This window comes from Rhynchophorus ferrugineus, unplaced genomic scaffold, assembly GCF_030347505.1.
Source record: "Rhynchophorus ferrugineus isolate W39M unplaced genomic scaffold, kcgeb_rfMv2 rfM1, whole genome shotgun sequence".
In the NCBI taxonomy this organism is placed as follows: Eukaryota; Metazoa; Arthropoda; class Insecta; order Coleoptera; family Curculionidae; genus Rhynchophorus; species Rhynchophorus ferrugineus.
Genome location: NW_027472580.1, coordinates 82,793,826 through 82,799,825, shown reverse-complemented (window position 1 = coordinate 82,799,825; position 6,000 = coordinate 82,793,826). Strand labels below are relative to the sequence as shown.

The following is a 6,000-nucleotide window of genomic DNA, read 5'->3' as shown; positions in this document are numbered from 1 at the left end:
TATATCAGTTTCCCTGCCGATTCTTCAACTATATATCTGCTTAGTTTCTTTTACTTTTTCTTTTACTTCAATGAAAACATTTGGTTTATATATTGTCTATAAGTCAGTTGTTCGAGACTTCTGTCTGCCACAACACTCACATACTAAACTATGAAAACCTGATAAAAGCACATTGTTGAGTCAAATATGTATCACTTACCCTTAACCTTGTGAAATACAGCCCATCGAACTATTTCATACAGGAGAAACCACATATACGGCAGTCTAACCATGATGGGATTAGACTAACACTTATTGAAAGCTTGAATTTAATAAATAATATTCTATGCATTTTGAGAATATATGGTCAGTACTAAACAATAGTGAATTTTCAGTGGGTTCAGTTAGAAGCCAGTTTTTTGTTCTGTCTAGTTGGTACTCGAATCTTGTCGAAACATATACTGACTTCAAGCATACTTGTCGGCCAGACCGTTCTCACTATATTGAATGTAATTTTCTATAACATTTGGTAACTAAATAAAGAACAAAATTATCGATCGTGTGACTACTCATATTCACAATGAACAAATCAAATGAGGCCCAAACCAAAAGATATCAAGAATGTTATTTATCTCGATATTACGTTAATTATACTTCAGACATAACCAAAGGTACTTAATACAGTAAATACTTCCATTAGAACAAATTACCGATATTCAAACTACACTGGCAGGTTCCCGCTTTATAATCATTTTTACTATTAACTTACTAACTTAGTTCGGAAATAGTGTTCTTGGCCCCTCCTTAGAATTCTTTACTGACCATAAACGATTTCTAATTATATCATTTGTAGGCCACTTTTAAGCCCTAGGCGTAAAATAAAAATTATATTTAATAAAACAATATGAAACAATTTAACATCTTGAATAAATAAAAGTAGAGATCAAAATAGGTGATAACAACTACTTACAAAATAAACGGCAAAATAAATAGAGCAACTTCCAAGCCTGTGACAGTCCTAAAACATAATGAAAAGGTACATTGAGCTACCAATTTTGAGTAACAATAGTTAAATTAAAATACACATGAAATATAATAGACATCGGTGATTATCAGGACAGATTGTTCTAATGTCAGATAATATTGATATATACCGGTAATGACAATTAAGTAGCTAAAAATACGGGTATTAATTAATTAATTAATAGTGTCGATCAATAAATGTACCGGCAAGTACTGATACTGAATGGTATTGATAATATTAATGGTAGATAATGATAAAAAAAAATCAACAGTGATGACGGAATAACCATGATGGTTAACAATAATATTTGTCCATAGTAATCAATAACATTAACCGACCAACAGAATACAACAGAAAATAACGGTGACTGATACCAATAATAATCTGTTAGGATGTAGTATGTCATGTGCACGAGGTACGAAGGGAAAGTAACGCACGACGAACCAACTTATACCTTAACACTAATAATAATGGACGTACAATGAAATCAAGGGACAAGTAGACGCACAAGATCCTGCCACTAGCGTTCGAAGTACTCGCTAGGGTAAAGCTAAAATCTCTAATATATAAATGAATAATGATGAACCTACAATGCGCACAAGAGAAAAAGAGAAATACCACATGCTAGATACACTGCCACTACGCTTCTTTCGGTGGCGTTTATGTATACTTCAAATTATCCATAGGTCATAAATATTCAACAAATACTTTGGCTATTTTGGTGTTAGTTCCTGATTTATAAAATAGTAATATTTTATTTTTACAGTTGCAAATATAAAAATATGATCTTTAATTTACCATAATTTAAGAATTATGGTAAAGATACGAAGATACGAAGAATAAAATACAAAGCGATAAATAGATGAATAATTAAAGAAGTAGAGAATAATGAATAGAGAAAAAAAAACAGAACATAGTACATAGAGAATAATAAATATAAAATAATAAATAGAAAACAAGAAATGGAAATTTAATAAATAATACATGATAAATAACTGGAATACTCTCTGAAGAAACCCTCAATTTGAACTCAATGAATCTAAAGGTAGTAGCTCTGAGCTTCACCTCTTCACAAATAAACGCTTATGAGATTCTAATGACCCTTAGACATGTTAAAAAATCACATATGACAAAAACAGCTGACGAGTAAACTTGTTGCCATTCATGGTGATTATTTCTGTATTCACAACGGTAACAAATTCCACAATTAAAGAGAAGGACCAATCACACCTAGCTCCTTTACATTATCATTCAAATATTTCAAAAACATGAAGGACTCAAAACAAAGAGGTCTAAGTCATCGAATTACCAGATAAAAGCCTAAGTACCATAGATATTCGGAACGCTTTATGATTTCCTTGAATTATGCATGTCTTTGTGTATTATGGAAAAAATATCGAGAAAATCTAAACAAATAAAACTGGTTTTCACAAATTAATTTATAGTTCTAATATATTATTTTATTCTAATATAGGACTCGATACGTTAGAATCATCGCGCTATCATCGTTATTCTCAGCACAACACCTCACTGGACGACGACCTAATTGTTTCCAGCGCTATGAAATAGCGTAGCCTAACCATAATTATGTTGTCGAACATTTCGAAATTGGACGTTAACCCATTAACGATTACCACTGCAGTCAAATCAAATAATTAATTTTGAAATACGCCTGTCCCGGCGATTATACGTTTTCCATGCTCCTGCATTTCACGCAGATTAACTTTATATATTGCACGAAACTGTTTTCCACGACTGGTTTACTTTGATAGCGTTATATTACGAGGAAACCACCAATTACATACGATCGACCATAAAATTTTGATCGCGCATTTGTAACACGAAATCATTCCCGCAAATATTTCAACAAAATCCAAAAAAATCATTTATTTAAAATTGCACGCAAGCATATGGTTGTAAAATGTTGACATATTATTTGTAATTGGCATTGGGAATAATCGACACAGATGAAAACAGTCGAAACAGTCGATAGTTGCAGAACAGTCGGAACAGTCGATAGTTAAAAAACTAGCTACTGAAAATATTAATTACTATTTTCAGTCAAATGCAGAGTTCGACTGTTTTTATCAATTCCTAATGTGAGACGAAGATGTACAAACCCTTTCGTGTATAAACTGTGAGAGGAGAAAGAACGGAGATAATTGCTTGGAGCAGTTAATTTTATATGTGGTTATATTTTCCAACGGTAGTATAAGCCAGACGGAGTATACATATTCCTTCACGTACTAAGTTTGAAATAGAAAAGGCGAAAAGTTATTACTAAAAATTATTAACTTGCAATTTATAATATAATTTTAAACTAAGTAGAATTACTCTTATATTTGAATGTTCTGTGGATCTGTAAAAATGAATGGAATTTTACTATCTAAATAATTTCTTTCCAAATGGAATAATACCCTACAAAGGTTTAATCGTATTTTAATATGTTAATTGTTATTTTAAAATAATATACTATAATAAATATAGACAACACAATAGAACTTTATCAAAAAATCTATCTAAATCTATAAAAGTACAATAACTATAAATACTAAATAAAAATTAAAAATACACCTAATCATAGAATAAACTAATTCATGGCATAACTTAAAATAATCGCACATTAACTACTAGAGCATTTTTAAATAAAGTAAATGCTTTATTTATTATTGAACGGAAATATTTTTTAAGAAAAATCGAGAGAGTAATCGAAATATTAAGCTACCAAAAAAATCATAAAACTATATATATATATATATATATATATATATATATATATATATATATATATATATATATAAATATATATATATATATATATATATATATATATATATATAAATATATATATATATATATATATATATATATATATATAAATATATATATATATATATATATATATATATATATATATATATATATATATATATATATATATATATATATAGTGTCGGTTAGCACGAGCAGAGCCAGAACGTTAAAAATCAGTCGAATGAAACTAGTAGAACCAAAAATAGTATCTAAAAGTACATGACTGAAACAGTCGACAGTAAATAGTAACAAAATCAATCGGACCGGAAATATAGACGAAAAGCAATCGACTGAAACAGTCACTGGTAAAAAGTAGTAAAATGAGTAGAACCAAAAATAGCGACTGGAACAGTCGACAGTAAAAAGTAGTTAATTACTAAACAGTCGATAGTCGATTTCAGTCGATAGTCCCCAACACTAATTGTAATATTCAAAATAAAGCGCATCGGCGAGCTAAACCATTAGTCCGCACGTCTACACGCTTGGTTTGTTTATATATTTTGTGTCACCGACCTGACAACTATTCCTGATTGTTTGATTTGGGCTTTTTTCGTTTTATTGAAATATATTTATTTGTGGCGCATATTACACAAAAAAAATATCAAGCTTAAAAATTCTTCCTACTCTTGTATCAACCAAATCAACTACAAATATGATTGCAGCCAAATTATCAGCTAAAATTCCCATATATGCTATATTAGATGAAAATAGAGATAATTCAGGAAGTGGTAATTTGGGAACATTAGACCTATTAATTTTATAACCTCCAAGCAGATTGTTTGATATACTACATAAAAGATTCTTCATATTAGGATTGTTACATTATAGAAAATTAAAATTACATCAAAAAATTTCAACTTGACTCTCAAGGGATATTTTCGGCTAATTTTTGAATTCAAAATGATTTATTCTAATTGTATTATATTCCTCAAATATACGTATAGTATATAAGAAGTGTCAACATCGCTTGCCAGGCGTTTCAAGAATTAGACTCTTATGAAGTATAAAAGCAAAAAAAATTTTCTTTTTGATTCTTCCTTATATAAAAGACTCTGGCCTAAGTAAGCTACTAGACATTCCTAACGAGAGAGATAATTCGTTTACATTTTTTTTAATGTCCAGACAATTGTAGTATTGACCAATTTTAGTTATCTCCGATTATTTTCTGCCCATTAATTTATTAGCGTAATAAAGGTCCGCATTGGTATAAGAACTCTAACCTAGCTAGTTGACTAAATATTGTTGGTGGTATAGTTTGGGTTCTAAAGTGTTTATATTTAAAAATTGTAGACATCTAAGATAACTTTTTATACATTAGTTTATTAGAAAAATTGTAAAGTAATTTCTTATTTATATACTCGCAAATTATTATTAAGGAATGAATGAAAAAATTTGGAAAAGTAGTACTTAATAAAGATGCTATTCGTCCTTGTAATTTAAATAATAAACCTTTTATTATTAAAATAAATAACCAAATTATTTAACTTGTGGTTATGTATAGATTCTTTACGTTCGTCAAACAAAAAGCAAAATATGACCTCAATTTTGTCATTGGAATCAGAAGATTCTTTAAAGACAGTTGAGTGAGACTGAAGTTGACTTCTGGTAGAATTTTACAATAAACAGAATGTAATGTGATGAAATTTATGTTTGTAGATAATATAAGTACAGTTTTATTTATATTTTATCAATAAATACCAATATATTTCCAAATAAGATATCAGTTAATAGGAAAAGTTTTCATATTAACTGATGATTTCATATCGGATGTTTATGACTATTTTCATCTGAAGTATTATGTACAAATATTTTTTTAATGGTACCAGAGATCCTACTTTCATAGCTTTATATTTATTGTCATAAAAACTGAAAATCTGCATATTACCTTTTAAAATTATTAGTATGTTTATGAAACCTTTTTCGTTTTCATACTACAAGTGTTGGAAAGTGAAAGTAATACTAGTTTAATGCACTTTCTCAATAATTTAATTCAAAGATTGCTTGTATTTGTATAAAATCATTTGGCACAACCTTTTAAAATTCCCCAATAAAATCATTGGGCCTGTTGGTGCCAATTACCCTCTGTTGCTAACTCCGAGCTAAAGTTTATTAAAATGTCTATGCCTAGGAGATTATCTTCTACATATTCTCTATTATGTGGTAAAGCTAGTTGTCTTCTACAC

The 6,000-nt window shown here is 28.9% G+C and overlaps 1 long non-coding RNA gene across 1 annotated transcript in view; it reads right to left on the bottom strand.

Annotated features, from left to right (window-relative positions):
• Positions 1-816: 816 nt before the first annotated feature.
• LOC143200640 (uncharacterized) overlaps positions 817-6,000 on the bottom strand; it is a 159,226-nt gene continuing 154,042 nt past the window's right edge. Inside the window, exon 3 of the long non-coding RNA XR_013006763.1 lies at positions 817-997. This is a non-coding gene — a long non-coding RNA (uncharacterized LOC143200640). The remainder of the gene's footprint in view (positions 998-6,000) is intronic.